Source organism: Carcharhinus amblyrhynchos, chromosome 2 (assembly GCF_965287045.1).
Source record: "Carcharhinus amblyrhynchos chromosome 2, sCarAmb.v2.hapA, whole genome shotgun sequence".
Lineage (NCBI taxonomy): Eukaryota > Metazoa > Chordata > Chondrichthyes > Carcharhiniformes > Carcharhinidae > Carcharhinus > Carcharhinus amblyrhynchos.
The window spans coordinates 121,587,232-121,607,882 of record NC_137325.1 but is presented as its reverse complement, the minus strand read 5'-3'; the positions used below and the strand labels follow the sequence as shown (position 1 = coordinate 121,607,882).

General features: G+C 40.5%; 1 protein-coding gene across 8 annotated transcripts in view; it reads left to right on the top strand.

Moving 5' to 3' along the window:
* The window catches only part of pard3aa (par-3 family cell polarity regulator alpha, a), an 800,310-nt gene that overhangs the window by 699,856 nt on the left and 79,803 nt on the right, over window positions 1-20,651 (top strand). The window lies entirely within an intron of this gene.

The following is a 20,651-nucleotide window of genomic DNA, read 5'->3' as shown; positions in this document are numbered from 1 at the left end:
GTAGGGATATTTTGGAAGGTTTTACCTATTAAAAAATTAATTTACTTAAGTAATTGGTTAGTAAATGCCACTGAAACTGTTATAAGGAGCAGAACAATTTGAAAACATAGTTTTTGTTCATTTTAAATTTGGCTACTATCAGAAAGAGAGCTGGACACTCATGTTAAAAATTGTTATTTTTGCCAATAAACCAATTTCAACTGTATTAATGAAATGACACCATGTTACCATTTATAAATAAATCACAGGATACATTTTAATCATGGAGCACAAGGGGACCATTCAGCACCATGTCTGTGCCTGCTGTTATAAGAGATATTCAATTAGTTCCCCTATCCACTCCCTTCCATCGCCTTGCAAAATTTTCCCCTTTAAGTATTTAGCAATTCAATTTTGAAAGTTAGTGTCAGAGCCTTTCATGATGTTGAAAGTTTGTTTAAACTTTTCCCCTTAGGAAAAGGAAATTTAAAGGAATAATCTACCATCTCTGATGTCCCAACTTATCTAAAGTGTCCCATACCTGTAAAAATTTCTTGCCCACCCTCTCTGAGGCTTTGACACCTTTCCTAATATGTTGTCCTTTCTGTTTCTTAAGCTACTTTCTTAACCAGGTAGCCACCGACCCTTTAATCCCACGGACTTCAATTTTTTTTTCAAATGTCTTTGAAATGTCCATAGCCACAGAGTTAACTGCACTCCCCTCATTAACCTCTTCATTACTTTATCATGATTCTTCATCAAACTATTTAAACAGGAATTGTTTTTGACGCAGCTGTGATGACTTTCATTTGTTAGCCTGTACTTCTGATTTTGACCCGAGCAATTGTCCCTGAATGTTTCCGCAGCATTGACATTAGTTTGGCTGGCCTGTAATTGTTGGGCTTGTCCACCTACCCTTTATAGACGGGGTGTAAAGTTTTCAACCCTCCAGTCATCTGGCAGCAGCCTCACAACCTAGGGAGGGTTGTAGCCTGAACCTTGACAATTTCCATCATTAATCTCCCCTGTAACTTACGATGCATCCCATATAGACCAGATGACTTTTCTACTTTGAAGCTGCCAGCTATAAAGTACCTTCACTTTGCCTGTTTTTTCGTTATGCAGTTTTAAAACCACCTTTTATTTACTGCTACACTGGCAGTATTCCTTTTCTTAGTGAAGGCAGATGTGAAGAGATCACTTAATATCTCACTCTGCCCTCTGCCTTCACAAGATGATCTTTTTTGGTTCCCAATTGGCTTTGCCCATACTTGGACTAACCTTCTATTATCCTTATGGTAGAGTAGGAGAGGTCAGATCTCATATTTTAAGTTACTTAAAACTGAATTTGGTCAATGAACATCTCAGCTATGGGGTAATTTTTCCATTTCTGCATGTTCTGGGAAAAGTACTGTACTTGTAGGAACAAATAGCTACACTATCCCGCATAGCTGTCTTGGGTTGCAATTATTACCTTGTCACTATACTGTGGAGCTTTGTGCTGTGTCTGCACCCTTCTTAAACTGGCACAAACAGCTGGAAGGCAGACTTGTATGGGCAGAAGACACGGGGCCCAAATCACAAATGAGCAATTAGGTCACCTGGCTTGACAATGGAAACCATGACAACCCACAGGACTTAAAGCAGCAAAGATACAGAAAATATGTATCTTTACACATGAGAGAAAAACAGAGCGAGTTTAAAAAGGAGCGAGCTCATCAAACCCATCTCCAGCTGAGAAGATTACTGGTAAGTGGGTTAGAAATGCTGTCGAAAGTAGTAGTGTCAGAGAGTAAAGAGAGAGAGCCATCCAAGGAGGGTTCAAGCAGTGAGTGAGTGAACGAAGACAGTCGTCAATTTATAATTAGCTGTTTCAAAAGGAAGAGCTTCTGCAGGTTCAAAAGTAGTTAGAAATTACTAGCAAAAAAAAAAGCAGAACCCAGCTACTTAAGAGGATATCAGACAGATCAGGATTTGAATTCTAAAAATGTGTCTTTTTTGAGAATAGGTTCTGTCGTAGTGAAGTAAGAAGTATTATCCTTTGAATCCCTGCCTCAGCAATTCTGCTGCTGAAACCTTCATCCGTGTCTTTGTTACCACTCAACTAACTGTTTCAATACACTCCTATCCAGTCTTCCACATTCTACCCTCTATAAACTTGAGGTCGCCCAAAGTACTGCTGCCGGTGCCCTTGCTCACGCCAACTTCCCTTCATTCATCACCCTGCTCCTCTCCACTGTGTGTTTACTTCAAGTCAGACAATGCTTTGGTTTTTAAATTCTCTTCCTTCTTTTGGAAACCAGCCCCCACCCCCATCTCTATAATATCCTCCAGTCACAAAACCCTGATATTTCTGCGTTTCTGCTCGGGTAGATAGATTTCTGATCAATAAGGGAATTAAGGGTTACGGGGAGCAGGTGGGTAAGTGGAGCTGATCCACTTCGGATCAGCCATGATCTTATTGAATGGCGGGGCAGGCTCGAGAGGCTAGATGGCCTACTCCTGCTCCTATTTCTTATGTTCCTACAATTCTGACCTCTTGAACGATCCTAATTTTATTTGCTTTGGCTGTCTAGGCCCTAAGCTCTCGTGTTACCTCCTTAAACTTTATGATGTCTCTTGAAACCCACCTTTGTGTAGGTGGCATAGTGCCACAGTAGTGAACACTGCTGCTTCACAGCTTCAGGGAACTGTGTTCAATTCCCGGTTTGGGTCACTGTCTGTGTGGAGTCTGCATGTTCTCCATGTGTCTGCATGGGCTTCCTCCAGGTGCTTCGGTTTCCTTCCACAGTCTGAAAGATGTGTTGGTTAAGTGCATTGGCTGTGTTAAATTCTCCCTCAGTGTACCCGAACAGGTACCAGAGTGTGGCAACAAGGGAATTTTCACAGTAACTTCATTATAGTGTTAATTTAAGTCTACCTGTGATGCTAATAAATAAACTTTAACTTCTTGGCCATCTAACCTAATATCACCTTACGTTGCCTCAGTGTCAAATTTTGTTGTAGTACACTCCTGTTAAACGTCCTGTGGTGTTTCATTTTGGTGAAAGTGCTGAATAAAAACACAGCCAGGTGTGTTAGGTTGGGTTCATGGGAAGATGTTACATGTGTTATTTTGCAAGTAAATTTGAGCAGAACCTTGCACAGTTTCAAAAGCAAAATACTGCAGTTTTTGGAAATCTGAAATAAAAACGGATGCTGCTGGGAATACTCAGTAAGCCTGATGGCATCTGTGGAGAGGGAAACCGAATTAACCTTTCAAAGTCTGTGAGCTTTCATCAGAACACAGTGCTTTGATGGAAAACCTCAACCTGAAACATTAGCCACACAATTTCAAGTATATTTTGGGGATAATTACCCGATTGTATCTAAATAGGAAAATCTACCTGTCTGTTTTCAACAAACCTATTTGGGGAGGGGGGGACTTCCTTTTTTTTCGTCTTCCCTGCCTCCATTCCATCAACCTATTTTGCAAAGGTTTTTATTCTTTCCCAGGATAATCTTTAAACAATGAAAGTAGGACAATTTGAATGCAAAGCGAAATAGATAGTGCAGGTAATTCTTTAATATTTGCTTTGATTTAAAGAATGCATAGGTCAATAAGAAAATACATTGCTGCACCAGCAGTCAAGATTCACTTGTTATAGAGGTGCAAATGTAGTTCAGAAGGTTTCATAGTTCAGATAAATGGAGGTTATATAGTCTAGAATCCACTTTATTTACTTAAAAGCTAAACATTAATACTTAATGACAAAACCTAGTAGGTCAGTGGAGTCGTGGCTGAAATAATTTCCTCGGAGCCCCTTACAGTCCCAGTGGTGGTTTACTTACTAAGATGCATCTAAATAAGAATAAGCCTTTTTTAGCCGCTTTCAGTGACACCAATCTGCGTGAAGTTGCAGCTAATGCAGACAATTGCTGTTGCTGAAAACACTCACCTCAAAGATCCATTTTAAACCACGAATGTCTGATGAACAAATAGCCTTATTTTTTGATGCAAGTGTTTTCCATTTTATGTTGTTAATGCCTGTACAATAATCACCCTTGCTCACCACCCTATAATAATGTTCCCCCCATCCCTCGCCTCCTTGTGAAGTAAGTATTCCTTTTTTTAGCCACCATGGTGCCATACTTTTCAAGTCCAATCTACTTTTTTATTACCAATATTCCCCTTGCAATAATTGCCTACTGTTCACAGAGACCCCACAGAACCCTTGGTTGATGTAATTAGGCAAGATTTGCACTTAAGTAGTTCTCATCAAGTCTGAGAAGTATCTCAGTGCTGCCCACAATAAATGACTGAACGTTGTTCTGTAGACATATTGCAGCCATTGTTTTCTGGTTAGCAGGATCCAAAACTCAACATGGCAAAGAAAAATTAATAATTTCTGTATATGGTGGTGGTGGACAGAGTCAGGCCTGAATTATGCTGCAATGGATCTTTAATGTCCACGTAAGCGAGCAGACCATACCTTAGTTTAATGCTCTGTCCAAAAGGTGACATTTCCAAGTAATACCGCACGACTTGCATAGGTTGTTTTTGAATTGCTTTAAAATGTGATTCAGCTGAATCGAAAAGGTGGTAAGCTTGAAATCTGATTTTAGTTGCCAGCAGCCTTTATGCCCTACATAGAACAAAGAAGAACAAAAACAGCCCGGGAAACAGGCCCTTCGGCCCAACGAGCCCACGCCGCCATTTTAACACTACCTGTCCCCCCCTCCATCCATGACCCTTATCTATTGTTTTATGGCCATCCACATTGAGGGAAACTAATTTAGGGACAATTTATTACTGCCAATCAGCCTAATAGCACATCTTTGGGGTGTGGGAGGAAACCGGAGCACCCGGAGAAAACCCACGCAAACACAGGGAGAATGCGCAAACTCCTACAGACACTGGCCCAGATCCATGTGTCTGCACAGCAAACAGTGATAGTCACTGAGCTGTCGTCTTGCCCAGTATCTGGTCCAGTTTAAGCACACACTGACGACATGAAGCACTAGATGTCTGTAACATTCAGAAGACTTGGTTCATAAGGTTTTAAGGTATAGGAGCAGAATTAGTATCTGAAGTTAATGCATTACAGTTTTATTTAACTATATGTGGGAATAAAATGACATTCAGTGGAACTACAAGAGAAGGAAAGTAATTTTGGGTGTATTTGTTCTAAAATTTTCAACCTATTATGTTGAATTCACTACATTCATGGTTTCTTATAAGTTGGTTACATATCAGCATAATGCCCTCTTGTACATTGCTTGATCTCCTGAGGAGCACTGGACCCTTGAGTAAAGATTTTATGAAAGACTCGTATTTAAATAGTGCTTATCAAACCGTAGAATTATCCCAGTGCTGCAATGAAAATGGAAGCATCTCTCCAAGATCAAAGTGAAGAAAGTTTAGATTAAATGAAGCCAGCAGCAGATGATTTGCAAAGTGGGCTAAGATTAAAAAAATGCTGCAAGCTTGCCGCAACTTCAAGGCATCTGCAGTTTTGGAATCATTTGTAAAATGCCTTTCTTCCACATTGTTGGCTTCCAACATCGTATATTGCTTTGCCCAATTGCCATCTTTCAAAGGTTACATTTGTCTCCAAAAGGTGTTACTTTTTGCTTCAGGTAACGCAATGGGATAGCTTGATTGACAGCCATTGCAATTAAATGAATTGGACCTGTATGCTGTTTCAGTGGGTAGTGGAGCAGAATTGACGTGTTATAATCTACAGTAGATGCTTGTGGCTAATGGCATTGTATATCAAATCTTTTACAGCAAGTTGGGAAGGGATTACACAGGTTGAAAACTGCTCGTCTTTCTTATTCACAAGCATGGAAAAGGATTTGTATAAAGTCTGTTACCCTTCCAGTGAAACATACAGTCAAACAAGGCAATTTGTAGATTTAGTGACCAATACAGCTTGATTGAGAACAAAATATTTCATGCGACAAGGGTAAATAAACAACAAAGTATTTGACTGTCACAGAGTCGAATAACATTCCAGTGAGCAAAATCAACACACAAATGAACATACAAATTAGGAGCAGGCCCCTCGGGCTCCAAGCCATTTGATAAGATCCTAACTGAGGCCTCAATTCTACTTTCCTGTCTCCTCTATAACCTCTGACTCCATTGTCAATCAAGAATCTCTCTAACTCAGCCCTCAATTTAATGGCCCTGTCTCCGCAGGGCTCTTTGGAGAAGAGAATTCCACGGACCAACAACCCAATGGGGCACCCCCTATTTTAAATTTTGTCTCCTAGTTCTTGCCTCAGAAGGGAAAACATCCTCTAAGCATCCAGTCAGTCATGTGCGGTCAAGATCTTGTGCTTCAATTGTGTACCGTGTACAAGCTAAGATCAAGTGTAGTATCGACATGCTGTGCTTGATTGAAGTCATTAGGTTACATTTCAGCTTCATTTGAAGCAGTTTTTCAAAGCAGCATCTCGGCCTTTTGGCTCAGATGCAAATAAGATCAAGCCTTGGAGGAGGAGCTATGCCTACTCCAATCAACTTGGATCATGTAGATCAAGCCCACGACAGGAGGTGAGAGCCCTGTCTTGTCAGCTTGGATCGGGAATGTTTCAATTTGTTGAGACTCTTGATCTGATTGAATTGGGATAAAAACAAAAAAAAAATGCACTGCAGCAACTTGCCAAGGCTCGCTCCACAGCACATTCCTAACCCACAACTTCTACCACCTCAAAGAACAAGGGTAACAGATTTATATGAACATCATCACCTTCACGCTCCCCTCCAGAATCCCTTCCTAACAATATTGTGGTTGTTCATACACCACAGGGTCTGCAGTGGTTCCAAAAATTTGGCTCACTACCACCTTCTTGAAGGAAATTAGGGATGAGCAATAAATGCTGGCATTGTCAGTGACACCCCCACCCTTGAAATATATATTTTTAAATCAGCTCTTATTTTTCTAAAATGGATACAGGCCCATCCTGCCCAACCCTTCATCTCAGGAATCAGTGGAATGAGCCTTCTCTGAGCAGCTAATGCATTTGTATCCCGCCTTCAGTACGGAGATCCAACAGTGCTCTACAATTGCAGCAAAATTTCAGTATTCCATTCCCTTTGCAATAAATGCCAATATTCATTTACTTGTCTAATCACTTTCTATACCTGCATGCTAATTTTCTGAGATCCATGCACCAGAACAGCCCCATCCCCCTCTACCGCAGCATGTTGCAAACTATCCATTGAAATAATATAATTATTTTATTTTATTGCCAAAATGGACAGTTCATATTTTCCCACATTGTACTTCACCTGGTAAATTTTTACCCACTCACTTAACCTATCTATATTTCTTTTCAGATTACTTAGAATCATAGAGGTTTATAGCGTGGAAATGGACCTTTCGGTCCAATTTGTCCATGCTGCCTTTTTGTTTAAAACCCTTAAGCTTATCCCAATTGCCCACATTTGCCCATATCCCTCCATAACCAGCTTACCCATGTAACTGTCTTAAAGCTTTTTAAAAGACAAAATTGTACCCACCTCTACTACTACCTCTGGTAGCTTGTTCCAGATACCCACCACCCTCTGTGTGAAAAGTTTCCCCCTCTGGACACTTTTGAATCTCTCCCCTCTCACCTTAAACCTATGCCCTCTAGTTTTAGACTCCCCTACCTTTGGGAAAAGATATTCTATCTTCTTCACAACTTAATTTTCAGCCTGTCTTTGTCTCATCAGCAAATTTAGCAACCATGCATTTGGTCTCACTATCACGTCATTGATATAAATTGTAAATAGTCCAGGACCCAGCACTGACACCTGTGGCACCCCATTTATTACCATGCCACTCTGAAAATGACCCATTTAGCTGCACTCTCTGCTTCCTGTTAGCTGAACAATCCCCTATCTTCTAATCCATTATGTTCTACACCAAGGAATCTTACTTTTTGTTGTAACCTTTTAGGGGGAGGTGATGGTCTAGTGGTATTATCGCTAGACTATTAATCCAGAAACGAATATTCTGAGGACCTGGGTTCAAATCCTGCCATGGCAGTTGGTGGAATTTGAATTCAATAAAAAATATCTGGAATTAAGAATCTACTGATAACTATGACATCATTGTCAATTGTCAGAAAAACCCATCTAGTTCATTAATTTCCTTTAGGGAAGGAAATCTGCTATCCTTATCTGGTCTGGCCTACATGTGACTCCAGAGCCACAGCAATGTGGTTGACTCTCAAATGTCCTCAGGCAACTAGGGATGGACAATAAATACTGGCCAGCCAGTGACACCCACGTCCCAGAAATGAATTTTTAACATGTGGCACCTTGTTAAATCCCTTTTGGAAATCCAAATACACCACATCTACAGGTTCCCCTTTATCCTTGTTATATCCTCAGAGAACCTGAATCAAACACAACTTTCCTCTCACAAAACCATTAATTGTGTTATGATTTTCTAAGTTTCTAGATTCTAGCATTTGCAATGACAGATGTCAAGCTAACTGGCCTTAGTTTCCTGTTTTCTTCTTTTCTTGTCTGGAGACGTTACATTGATTATTTTCCATTCTGATGTGATCTTTCCAGATTCTAGGGAATTTTGGAAAATTGCACCTAATGCATCTATTATGTCTGTCAGTTCTTTTGAGACCCTAAGGTGAAGTCCATCAGACCTTAGGGACTTGGTTAGATTTTAGTTTAATAGTTTTCTCTGTACCATTTCCGTGGTGATTGTAATTGTTTAAAGTTCTTCTCTCCCTTTCACCACTTGATTTACACTTCTACAGTGTAAATCTCCGTCTACCTAAGTCTTCACTGTAGACGGAGACAAAGCATCTATTCAAACCTTCAATGATTATTTATCTTCCATTATTAATTCCCCAGTCTCCCAACGCCCACTTTAGTTATGTCTTTCCTTTATAAAACTATTATTATATTTCTAGCTAGCTTTTGCTCAAACTTTAATTTCTCCTTCATTTTACTTTTAGTCGTTATTTGCTGTGTTTTATATGCAGTCCAATCTTCTGACCTGCTACTAATCTTTGCATAATTGTACGCTCTTTCTTCCAATTGACTCATCCTTCCCTGTGTCTTTTTTCCACACTTCTCACCCTCAAACTGAATGTGAAATTCAATCATGGATGACCACTGCTACGTAGAGACTCCTTTACTATGAGGTCAATAATTAATCCTATATCTTTCCATAGTACCAGGCCTATAATAGCTTGCAATTTGGCTGACTTTACAAAATGCTGCAGTAAGAAATTGTCCCAAAGACACATCTTCTAAGCTACCTTTATCACTCTGATTCACCCCATCCAAATGTGGATTAAAGTCACACATGATTATCATAGAATCCCTGCAGAAGGAGGCCATTTGGCCTATTGAGTCTGCACCAAATCTCTGACAGAGTGTCTTACCAAAGCCCTCTCCCCTGCCCTATCCCAGTAACCCCGCATATTTACCATGCCTAATCCATCTAACCTACACATCTTGGGACATTAACGGGCAATTTTGTTTGTCATCATAACTTCCTCCCAAGCCCCCATAATATCTTCCTGTATGCTCTGTAGTGTAGTGTAACAGTATAGATACTGTTAGGGAATCAGTAAACAATTCCCAAAGTGACTTCTTATTTTTTATCTGTATCCAAACTATTTCTGCATCTTGATCTTTAGAAGTAATGTCATCCTTAATTAACAGACCTACCCCAACATCTTTTCCTAGCTTTCTGTTCTTCTGAAATGTCAAGAACCTTTGAATATTCAGGTCCCCACTATGTTTCTGTCATGGCTGTCAGGTCATACATATTTATTTCTATTTGAGTTGACAGTTCATCCATTTTGTTACGAATTCTACACGCATTCAGATACAGAGCTTTAGTTCTGCCTTTTTACTGTTTTTGTAAATTCTGGTCTTGTGTGCTGATGCACTCTTAGGTTTATATGCTCTGTCCCTTCCTGCCACACTGATTATCATTACCCATGCCATTACCCAATGTTATGGCCTTGCCCTTTTTAGTTTACCACATCTCCCCTCACTCGATCCCTCCTCACCTTCGCTATTTAATTCAAAGCCTTCCCACACTACTTGCCCCAGCCCCAGCACCTAGGGTGAAGACCATCCTGAAGGTATAGATTTCAAGATTGTTTTCTGCTTCATTCTTCCTTGTGCCTGTTTTTTTTTGGTTAAATTGTTTCCGTTGAGCAGAATTTTATTACTCTGCCTTACGATTCAGCTTTGTTACATTGGCATCACACACTAATATCCATTTTCTGCAATATTTATATGGACAGTGCTAGTTACACCAGGCATGATTAGCTGAAATGGTCTGATAATTAAAACTTTTAAATGAAATAATAATAAATATGGACCTTGAAGATTTCAGGTGATGACCAGGAAGTAAACATGGTGATCTTAGGTGTTGCAGTTAACGCCTTAGTTTTAAGTGGTTCGTCGGGTAATGTATCTAAGATAATGTATGTTATTATTATACATACATGCCTTGTGAACAGGGCTTAATCTTGTGGGTAATGCTGTTGCTACTTTGGTAGGTTTCTGGCTGACATATTAATGATCAACAAGTAAAAATATGGTTACTGAATAAAATTGGCAATAGTCTTGTGTATTAATTATTTTCTGATCAGTAGTATTCAAACCCAAATCCACACATTGAATTTGTGAAATTGTCTGTTTAACTATGCATGGCGCATGAGCCTGCTATCCAAATGTTGACAGCACTGTCTATCAAGGCTGTGTTTGACACACATACTGATCGGTTTTCAGCTACAATTCAATGGTTTAAGTGGCAAATTAGAGATTTCAATATTAATTGGACTTAATATGAGAACTTGAGCAGAAACAAACTACATTGCCTACTATGTGGTGGAGCTATAGTAGCATTTGCCTCTAGTGCAAGCAAAAGTAATGATAAAGATGGTGCAAAAAGCTGCTGTTGCCATTCATTGAGTGCCTAAAGCAACCAGCTTTCACAAGCTCAACAAAAATTTGGAAGGGACTGTCTTGTACGTGACTAATGCAGTCAGTGAAAGGTAGTTCCAGAATGCAAATCGCAACTGATTATTGCAGGTGGTGCTTCTCGGAAACTGGCAATTTGCAACGAAGAGCCAACATTTTCTAAGTGAAGTGTTGGGATTGTCAGATAGCTGAGCAAAGAAAATGTCAAGCGCAGCATATGTTGAAAACAACTCACCCGGTCAGGCATCATCTGTGGAAAACGCAGACAAGATGCTTTGGGTGTAGGCCTTTCAGTGAGCTCCGATGATAGATTCATAATTGAGAACATATTTTCTGTTCTCTCCACAGATCCCAACTGATTTGCCTTTGTTTCCGATTTGCAGTAGTTTGGATATTTGGCATTGTCAAAAATTTAAAAATTAAGCATAGAGTCATAGAGCAATACAGCACAGAAATCGGCCCTTCAGTCCAACTGATCCATGCTGACCATGGTGTCCTCCCAGCTAGTCCCAAATTAGGCATGGTAGCGCAGTGGTTAGCACTGCTGCCTCACAGCTCCGGGGACCTGGGTTTGATTCCTGGCTTGGGTAACAGTCTGTGTGGAGTCTGCAGCTTCTCCCCATGTCTGTGTAGGTTTCCTCCTACAGCCCAAAAGACCTGCTGGTTAGGTGCATTGGCCATGCTAAGTTCTCCCTCAGTGTACCCAAACAGGTTTTCACAGTAACTTCATTGCGATGTTAATGTAAGCCGATTTGCGATACTAATAAATAAACTTTAAATTTAAACTTGATTGCCTGCATTTGGCCCATATCCCGCTAATCCTTCCCAACCCATGAATCCTTTCCCATCCTTGCAATTAAAACTAACTCAAAAGGATGCAGATAATCAAGGAATTGACAGTTGAAGAAAAATGGGCAAATTTTGTCATATGATTAACCTAACAAAGGAAATTGACTATAGTGGGTCAGAAGAGCCAAATTGGTAGTTATGAAAACTGGAGAAAGGATGAAGTAAAGGTGCAAAGCTGGCTATAGATTTAAGATGTACCAGTTAAAGTGTTGATTGGTTCTAAAGCTCAAGGAGCCAAACAGAAATTAAACTAGATGCTGCCTCAAAACTGAGGTGAAATCAAAGATCAGTGAAATCATTTAAAAATGATTTTAATGCAGCATAATTTTATACAATTAAAGCAGAAAAAGGCACTGCTGACTGGTAAAGTGTACATTATGAAGAGAAATATTGAATCCTTTCTAAGTTTATAGCTAGCATAAGAATTGCAGTTCTGAAACAAGTGATGTAACAGCATTGTGACTAAACATGCATAGAATTTCCAAAAATCTTCATTGATAAACTGAAGAATTTGCATGTGAATCCCTGTCACACAAAGATATGGAACTGTCATTCTCACTTGAAGGAAATTTTAAAGAGGTGAAAACAATTAATTGAAAGTGATAATTAAAAATGGAGGTGGTCATATTACTTGACTCACCAATATTGGTAACATTTTAAGTTCATATCAGCTGCATTGCATTTAGGGAATGACAATGATATTCAATGGCAGCAATGTGGTGAGTGACCATTTAAACTGGTATTATGCTGCTGCTGATTGAAGGGGTTGGAGGTTGGCTGGAAGAACAGGAAATCTCATTTCTTGAAATAGTATGGTAAAAAAAATGCTAACGTCACCATAGTCCCAGATGACCATTGGTTGCTGTCCTCTTTTGAATGTATTGATTTTAACCTGAGGATCGCCACATCTCAGACAAGGTTCAAGGTTGATGAGAAGGTGGGGCCTTCATGAATAACCTCAACCTGAATGGGACTTGAACCCGTTCTGTTGGTGTCGCTCTGCATCACAAACCAGCTGTCCAACCAGTTGAGCTAAACCGAAATACATAAAGAAGGCAGCTGAATTGATGAAGTGGTCTAATGGAACAAACCTCATTATAAAAATGTTAAATCTAACGGTCTAGATTTGCTGGTCAGTGGTGAATGAATGGTGCCAGCCATTCATGGCTCTTATGTGACTCACAGACTTCCTTTGGGAATTTGCACTAAAAATGTGCTGTTGTGAAAATGTCCAGTGATACAGTACAATCCACGGAACCTAGGACCTGTATAAACAGGGTAAGCGAGCAGTATGTATCATCAGCTCATCAGATTGAAGAAGTTGCTGAGTTGCAGAGTCAGAGCCAGGAAATCTAAGTTAGAATCTTTAATTCAAATGCAAAATTATCTGCAGAAAGTCAATTGGCAGAGACTAAAACAAGATAGTAGCTGGATACGAAACAGAAAGAAAACATGAGTGAAAACTATTTACAACTTTCCAGCAATTAATGGTTGAAGGAATGAGAGTCCACAATTCTAAAAGTTAGCCAGAGCGGTTGATTGGCAGGAATTAAGATTTCTCACAACATAAGAAATATATTTGTGTTGAGTCGTTTCTATTCTGGGATGTTTAATGGTTATCTATCGCATAAATACAGCATCTTCATGTTCTTTCATATACTTCAATGCTGATTCTCTTGCTGAGATATTGGTGTTGCTAAACCTCTGGAGGAATGAGGCAAATCAGACAGCAACTTCCTGATTTGCAAGTTTATTAACTGACTAAGTGTGTTTGTTAAAGGTTGCTGTCCAATTTATTCAGTAGTAGTAAGCACCGATAGCCTTACAGTATTTTTACTAGAAAATCCACACCAATGTGATCAATATAAGTGATTCCAACTTTACTAGAAATGAGAAGTGGCTTGAGGTGTTAGAAGAAGCAACACAACAGAATGTATTCCACAGAGGATCAGCAGGCTCTTTGCAACTTTGAAAAATCATAAAGCTAACGAAGTAATTGCAAAAAAAAATGACACCCACTAGTGTGTTACTGGTGTATAGTTTGCAAATCAATGTATTTGAGAGTTCACTTAGTATAAACAATTTTTTGAAAAGGAAATAAATTCTAACATTCATGGCAATGTTATGCAACAACAAATATTTGTACAGCACCTCATTCTCTACAACTTCAACCAACTATAAAAAGGGGCAGAAGGTCATAGCAACATGTTTCCTCAGCCACATGGAACCTTGACTTTCATGCATTTATTTGTTTCTTCATTGTCACTGAGTCAGTATTGTCACGAACCACTCTGTTACCTGTGAAGGGTATTCCAACTTGAAACACTGGTCCATGCTGGTGTATAGCTTTTTTCAGAATGTTGTGAGGAGTACCCAGTGATTTGAATTGATTTATTATTGTTGCATGTATTGGGAAACCGGGAAAGGTAGTTCCTTGGGTGCTGTAGAGAGAAAACATACCATTCATAAGTACATAGGGGAGAAGGAAAGGAGAGGGTCCAGAATATAATGTTGCAGTCATACCTAGGATGCAGAGAAAACATGAGGAACTCATCCAGTCATCGTTTAAGCAATTATTAAATAATATTTATTAATTTAAAGAAAAATACACACTGAAAAGCACCACAATCAGACACCGGTACAGGAATAACTAAACACATAGCTTATGTCGCAATTACTCCTTGTTCCAAAATATATCTATGACCTCTGAACTCCCTAAAACTTCCCTTTCTGAAATACATCCAAATTAAATAATCCTATGAATCAAATCAAGCTTATAGTTACCGCGCAATACAGGGCTGATGATCAAGTCTGGGAAATGTATTTTCCTGGTCCTGTGAAGATATTTAAACTGCCTTTACAAAGGTTTCCTGCTGTGACTTGACGCTAAGGGCCTGATTTTACCATTTTCGTTCTAAGTGCTGAATCTGGGTGCAATTCAGATCCAATTTAGAAACCTGCGTTCAGGCGCCCCCATCAGCACTCAGCCTGGAAAAAAAATTGTGGGTCTGATTTGTGCTGTGGGCAGGGCTTAGCACACCCGAAATGGTCAGAGCCCTGAACTGCACAGGTGCAGTCAGAAAAGAATTTGAAGAAGTGTGCCTGTGTCAGATCGCTCGAGGTGCCGCAGAAAGTGGAGAAAGCAGCCGGGGAACAAAAAGCAGGAGTGATGGCCCCCACAGACATGATTGTCCCCCTTATCCACCCCCCTCCTGCTACCCAGACTGATCGCAACCCCCTACCCCTTTTCCCCTGTCACTCGCCCGCAGAGTGGCAGCGGACCTCCCTGCCCCCCACCAAAGACTTATCTGCCCCTCCCCCATGACTGAGTGATTGGCCCTCTCCTCACTCTCCACCTGCGCCCCCCCCCCCCCGCCCCCGAAACATCATATCCACCTCCCATCTCCTTTCCCGACCCCCAAACAATGATCTGACCTCACTCTCGCCCCGCCCCCCCCTCCCCCCAGAGAATGATCTGGCCTCTCCCCCCCCCCCCCCGCAAAGGATGATCTGGCCTCACTCCCAACCCCTCCCCAAGAAACATCTGACCCACCTCCTCCTCCCTCCCATCCCCTCACCAGAGAATGATCTGACCTGCTTCCCACTTCTCCTCCACACCACCTGACAATTTCCCTCTCCTCCACCACCAGACAACGATCAGCCATCCCTCCCCCTCCCCACAAGACAACGATCGGCCCTCCCCTGCACTCCCCCCCCCCCCCCCCCCCCCCCCCGCCCCAAACACCATCAGACAATGATTGGCCCTCCCCCCACCCAACCAGACAACGATCAGCCCTCGCCTCTCAACCAGACGACAATCTGCCCTTCCCCTCAACCAGATAACAATCGCACCTCCCCCACCAGACAACAATTGGCACTCTTTCTCCCCCCCATCACCAGACAATGATTGGCACTCCCCTCTCCCCCCAACCAGACAGCAATCAGCCCTTCCCTGCTCCCCCTCCCTCCACCAGGCATCAATCACCCCGCCTCCCACCAGACAACGATTGGCCCTCCCCCACCAACCAGACAACCATCACCCCCCACAACCAGACAACGATCTGGCCTCACTTCCCCACAGCCCCAACCAGAGAATGGTTTGATGCACTGCTGCCCCCCCCCCCCCCCCTCCCTCCAGCGATCTGAGTCAGAGAGCCGTTGGAAGCACTGAACTCGCCTCTTCAGCAGCTGGAGTGCCTGATTCAGACTTTGATTCAGCAGATCCATTTTGGCACGATTCCGGATTGGCGAACGTGGTGGTAAAGGGGGACGTGCTGATAAAAATTTCAGTTCGTTAATTCAATTTAAATGCATGCAAATGCATTTAAATTGCCATTGCGCCCGTTTCGGGCGCGAATTGAATTGCGGCCATTTCCGGGTCTCAGTAAAGTGGCCATCTGCGTGGACGCGGGCGTGGATTGCATTAATGGCCTCACACATGAATTTACCGTGTTCTTGCGCCTAAAAATGGGTGTGACACAATGGTAAATAGTGCCCTTAGTCTTGGATGCAACACCATAGCATCTGTGAGAAGTTAAAGATATTGCAGGACCCCTTGGCTGTGCAATGGGACCTGGCCTCCTGGCTGAAAGGTGTGGACTGGCCTCCCTACTTCTGAGGGGGGTAACAATTATATGTTTCTCCTTTTTGTTATTTCAAACTTGAGAGTCGGCAGTCTATGTATTTTGAATTCTTTCCATTTGTGGAACTTAGCATTTCTTTAGCCTTGAATCACCCAGTTGTTTAGGTAGACTGTTTCTGCTTGGGGAAACGTGACATTTCTATAGCAGTCATCTAAGTAACCTCTTTCTACTACTAGGACAATCTACACGTGATAATTTTGTAGATGCTGTCATGCACTGGAATGCCTTGATCACTTTTAGCATCTTGCCTACCCCTGGAAATGCTGGCTGCTACTGTTGCTAGGCAGATTTCGATCTTTCAGGCTTTTTTAACTTCCTCTAAGTGTTGCTGCTAGGTGAATACTTGACAATATCCTGGAACTAATATGGGACTGCCACCTTCAAAAGACCTTTGTAAAAACTCAACCCAACCTGAGGGAAATTGAAGATGGGAAACAAAGGTATCCCTGTCAGTCTGTCACCCAAATTCTGATGAGAAATAAAATATATATTTTAACTATCAGAGGGGGCAAAGTCTGAAAGTAAAGCTATTGTTTGTTTATTTGGATCATTAGGTCAGCATTATTGTAGAATAAAAACGCCAGAACACTAAGCCTATAAAAGGAATGAATTCTTGTTCATGTTGTTGGAATCCAGTTCCACACACAACAGATGGGATCATAAAAGGATGATAATTTTTGCTGAGTTTTGAAAGGATGCTTTACATGGCCAGCCCTCCCTCTCTGTGTCTTATGTGATTGATCAAAAACATTTAACTGTTCATCTGGAAAGGCTAATTAACTTCAATGTAGGGAATAGGAAGTAGCATTTTTGTTGAATTTGGCTGCCTGCAGTCGCTTCTAATCTAGTTAAAATGAAGAGTAAAGTTAGATTGTATGCTGTTGGCACATCCCAGTCATAGCAATAATGTGCATGTGTCAATGTTAGTGACATAGAATGAACAGAGCCAGATAGAAAGTAGACATCAGAAGCAGACAGAAAAGAGAAGGAAATTAAAAGACTGGTAGAAAAATAATTCATTCATTATATCAAAGAAACCATTCTTCATTTTAAGAACAATGGGATACACATGGAGAAGCTGTAGTCCAATTTTGATGTGCATGTCTGTTTATGGGACTTGGTCAATTAATTGGTTATATATACTTAAATACTGCAACTCGCATTTGCTGTACATCAACATTTTTAATAATAGTGTGCAACATTTCCAAAATTGCAAAACGTGATTTTAAATGAGAAGTGAGGTGTGACCTGTGTATTTCTCACGGTTCAGTTTATCAATTGAACATCTCGGTCAAAGAAATTTCCACACACCTTAACAAGTGGTCATCTGTGACCTATTGACCTAACCGTGACCTTGTTCAGCAGTAAGGTGGGTTAGGGATCTTGGGGCTTAGTGGGTCCAAACTAGTTTGTAAAAATGTGTCAACATGTTCCAGTCATAACAAATGGATTTTTTTTTAAAGAGGGTGGCTTTTGTTAGCTGCTTTTCTTTAGGGTGTGATAGCCCATATGGCAGTGATGGAAGAATTCCTTTCATGTTACTTTAGCAACATCGATTTGGTGTAGCAATCACTGTGAAAGTAAACTGCTAATGAATAGCAACACTGCAACAGTAATATAGCGCTGTTACTCCTAAATTATACACCATCCTTTTTAATTAGGTGAGCAGTGGCCTACATTGCAGTGCATGTCAGAAATTAACATCTTAAATTGGTGGCAGCTTGAGGGGTCTGTTAATAGAAATTCATTGACAAGGAAGAAACTGAATTTCATTACATCAGTAAATTAAGTTTAAAACAAAATGAAAAAGCCTTTTTAAAAGAAAGGTTAACATTTCAGGTAAAGACTCATAATCAGAACAAGTTCTGACGAAGTATCTTTACTCAAACTGTTAACTTGGTTTTGCTGTTTTGAGATGTACTTCTGCTTCTGTATTTCTAGCTTTTCTTTTTGTTTTTCTTATAAATTTTCAACATTTGTAAATATATTTTCTGTTCATCTCATGAATTAAAAAAAAACAATCAGCTTAAATGTTTAAATATGAGCTCTAATCTCCTATAACTTGTGTGCATTCCTTTGTAAAATGCACCATGCAGGTACTTTGTGACCCTGAGGTCATTGCAAAAGAAAAATTGGGTATAGTCTTGCACTGAGGACCATCTGGAACTACTAAAGATCAGCTGGCCTGTAAAGGGTCAAGCTCCAGGAAACCCCATCAATGTCCTTAGAAAGTTCCCAAAGAGATCATAATATTATTATTCTAAAGTCTGTGTTTTTGTCCCCAGTGCCAAATATTATTTGAAATATAGCCACCCAACCCAACAATTTACAAAATCTAATACCCTTGGTTCAAGTTGAGCTTCCTTCTCTTTATCCACAAGAGATTTATCCATTAATATTATTGACTAAATAAAGTACTTCAGTTTGATTGTTGAGTATGACAGAAGAACAGTGCTCTCACAGATATAAAATCTTACAACTGCCTTAAAGACCTCAGAGCTCCTTATAATCTGCCAAGTGCAGTTATTACCACAATCCTCAAAACAGTGAAAATGGAGCCCAAGTACATTTCTTTTAGTCCTTATCACACAAGAGTTGTTATCATACAACTTCCTTGCATGCTTCAGCAAGGAGGGTGGCCTTGTTGTGGATGTTCACTGCTCCCATGTCTGTTCACATCTGACGTGCAGTTGACCAATGCTCAGGATGCAGAAGACAAGAAGGACCATGTTTCCCATTGGGATGAAGTCTGTCACCAAGCCCCATCACCTATAACATCAGACAAAATGCACTCACATCATTGGCAGATGGGTTATTATCACCCTAGCACTTGGATCCCTAAACTGATGGCATGTGTACTATCCTAGCTGTGCTATGAAACTGGATTTCTAGGATGTGTTAGAAGTTAATTTTATTGAAGAGATTAAAACACAGTGACTTATTTTTATTCATTCATGGGATGTGGGCTAGTCCAACATGTATTAACCATCCATAGTTGCCGTCGAGAAGGTGGTAGTGAGCCGCCTTTGTGAATTTCTACAGAACATGTGTGTCGGAACACCCAAGGAAGAATTCTAGGATTTTAACTAAGTGACAATGACACAGCTGCAAGTCAGTCTGCTGTGTTGCTTGGAGGGGATCTTGAAGCTGGTGTTGTTCCCAGGCATCTGCTATCCTTGTTGTTCTAGGTAGTATAGGTCGCAAGTTTGGAAGATGCTGTTGAAGGGAGCTCTGGAGAGTTGCTGCAGTTCATCTTATAGATGGTACACACTGCAGCCACTGTGGATTGGTGGTGAAGGGCACGAATGTCAAAGGTGATGGATTTGATTTTTGATTTGATTAATTATTGTCACATGTATACAGTGAAAAATATTGTTTCTTGCACACTTAACAAACAAAGCATACCGTTCATAGAGAAGGAAACGAGAGAGTGCAGAATGTAGTGTTACAGTCATAGCTAGGGTGTAGAGAAAGATCAACTTAATGCAAGGTAGGTCCATTCAAAAGGATGGGGTGCCAATCAAATGGACTGCTTTATGCTGGTTGGTGTCAAGTTTCTCGTGTGCTGCTGGAGCTGTTCTCGTCCAGACAAGTGGAGAGAGTTCCATTACACTCCTAACTTGTGCCTTGTAAATGGTTGGACAGGCTTTGTGGAGTCAGGAGGCGAGTTACTCACCACAGAATTATCAACCTCCAACCTCCTCTTGTAGCCATAGTATTTGGCTATATAAATATTTAATTTGTGATTACTGAGGAAAGGTTAGGCTTCTCTTTTTTTTAAATTAATAACACACATCAATCAGACAATGTGATGTTTGGATGCACAGCCAATATTTTAATACATGCCTGATTTTGACAGGCATTTTGGATTCTTTTTTCATATGGAGTAATTTAATTAGCCATCTCAATAAAATTGTTTGATTAGCAATTCAAGTAATTTAGATTGTCAAATAATGGGTAAATGTGGGAAATGGAATTGAAAAGAAGGTATTTAAAATTCTTTTTCTTTAGATTACCTGCAGTGGCCCTGATAAGAATAGAATTTTTTTTTATAATTGCACAGCCAGAAGTTATAAAGGTAATAATAGTTTGACTGGCAGATGGAAGGTAATCCTTTTTGGACCAAAGGTGCTTGAAGCATTGATAAATTATTCTTTAGAGAACAGTGGAATATTGCATTTGCATGCCCTTTTAGGATTAACATTGATACTAAAGGTGTTATTTTTAACGACTAG